The following is a 2339-nucleotide window of genomic DNA, read 5'->3' as shown; positions in this document are numbered from 1 at the left end:
GTCTCACTCTTTCGTCCAGGCTGGAGTGTTGGTGGCCTGATCTCGGCTCACTGTAACCTCCACCTCCCTGGCTCAAGCGAACCTTCCACCTCAGCCTTCCAAGTAGCTGGGATTATAGGCATGCACCACCAAAGGTTCTCATTCTTGGCCCATTCTATTATCCCTATGAGTGAGCTTGTAGTCATCATACTAGGTCACCCTGTATTTGGATCAGAAGGTACACTAGGAGCTCCTAGGGTCATATCCCAGCGCCAAACAGCTGAGAGCAATAGAGCAAGGCCTGCGGGTCAAAGCTTTGAGGAGGGGTGGGAAGGACTGAGGGTGTTGGGGCCAGACTGTGGAGTGGAAGGAACCCCAGGTGCTGTGTGAAGCAGAGACCATGCATCACCCTCTGACCCACATGCAGTTTCTTCCTGGGTGTCTGCCATTCCCCGGATTCCCATGGAATTCAAACGCTGTAGCCTTGGGCTTGTGAGTTCTCCAGGATGGGCCAGGCATGGTCTTGTTTATCCTACACCTCTGCCTCATAGCACTCTCCCGGTCCTCTTCTGATATTAGAGATCAAACCAGATTGCTTTAGGGCAGCGGTTCTCAAATTGTAGTCCTGTTTGTAGACAAACAGCATTGGCATCACCTGGAAACTTGTTAGAAATGCAATTTTCTGGCCCTGCCCACATATATTGTATCAGAAACTGCATTTTAACCTCCCCCCCACACCTGGAGAATTCTGCTTTTCAAATCAGGCCTCTCTCTCTCTTTTTCTCTCTCTCTGTCTTAAGTCTCAATATTGAGTAGCTGTGATTTTGGAATAGTCAGATGTGGGACACCCTTTCTTGCCAGGAAGCACCTGGCTCCTCAATCAGCTTAGTCTGATTCTTGGCCTGGCCCAGGGAAAGAAATTCACGTCCTGGATTCTGAGCAATGCTCTCTTGTCCCAGGTGCCTGTTGGGCTCTTACTTATACTTCAAAACATAGCTTGAACATTGTCTCTTGTATGATTGTGACTCCTACTTGAGAGAAGATGGTCTACTTGTGAGTTTGCAAAGCATGTGTACGTGTCCTGCTAACCACTAGTGTTATAATTTCCTTACTGATCTCTGCCTGAGCAAGACTGGGACAACCTTGAGAGCAAGGAAGGTTTGTTTCCTCTTACCTCAGCCCCAGCTCCTTAAACACAATGCCTGGCACATGGTAGATAGTTGAGAAATATTACTCAATGAAGGCACTGCCTTCAATGGCCTGATAGACAGGAAAGCAGAATGAAACAGGCCAAAAGTGGTGGGAGAAGATTTTCTAAATCCCGGTGCTGGGCACAGGGCCCCCTGAAGTTTGCTTTTGAAACCTTCCTATCTGTCTTGTTCTCCTCTCACCAGACACATCCCAGCCCTCCAGCGCTCACCTAGTCACACACTACCTTTCAGGACCACCTTCCACATCAGCCAGGTGCAGAGCCCATAGTGACTTCCTGCCTTGGCTCCCAATGCTCAGCTGCAACTCTGAGGCCAATTTCAGTGGGAGTTAGGAGCTTGTCCAATGGAGGTGTCACTAGGAGTGACAACAGCTGGCTTTAAGATGAGAAAAGTAGTGTTTACTTTAGAAAGAGAAGACTGCTCCACAAGGAACGTACAGTTTTGATATGTGCAGGGCTCAGGTCTTCAGGGGATGAACAAGGATGATAACCGCAGGAGCACTGGGACTTGCGCCCTGGATGTGGATGGTCCCTGAGTGTGAACTCGCCTGGGCTCTCACCCTGGGTGCTCTTCCTGCTGTTGTGAAGCCTCTGTGGGTGTGACGCATGCACAAGGGGCTTCACAGGAGACTGAGTGCCCTTTAAGTCTCACGACGTACATTTTTGGGGAATCCATATCAGGTGTTCGTATCTCAGGGACTCAGATGCCCAAACTGTGAAAATCAGACAATTTATCCGATTTCTCAGGTGTAGTGAGATTAATTTTGTATCACAATCAGTAATCTCTACGTAGATGGTATTCTTGGTATTGCCTTTATCCCTCAGCGGATGCCTATAACCAAAGGATAAGTCAGGTATTGTAGAGGAAGAGTTCCTTTCCTCCTTCTACAGGTGCCAGCAACAGGAGTTTCCTTCAGGTTATGTTGGAAAAGGACATTTGGGCTTTTAAATTAAAATTTTATTTTAAATGTTTTTAAAATTTCCAATAGATATTTTATCCTAAAATAAAGTAAAACTTGCTTAATTACAGAAAATATGAAAAGTATATAAAAGTAGGTTCTCCTTCTGTCGCCCAGGCTGGAGTGCAGTGGTGCGATCCTGGCTCACTGCAACCTGGAATCAGAGGATCCTTCTGCCTCGCATCCCGAAA

The sequence above is a fragment of the Cebus imitator genome, unplaced genomic scaffold (genome assembly GCF_001604975.1).
Source record: "Cebus imitator isolate Cc_AM_T3 unplaced genomic scaffold, Cebus_imitator-1.0 Scaffold799, whole genome shotgun sequence".
NCBI lineage: Eukaryota > Metazoa > Chordata > Mammalia > Primates > Cebidae > Cebus > Cebus imitator.
Note: the sequence above shows the minus strand (reverse complement) of the source record.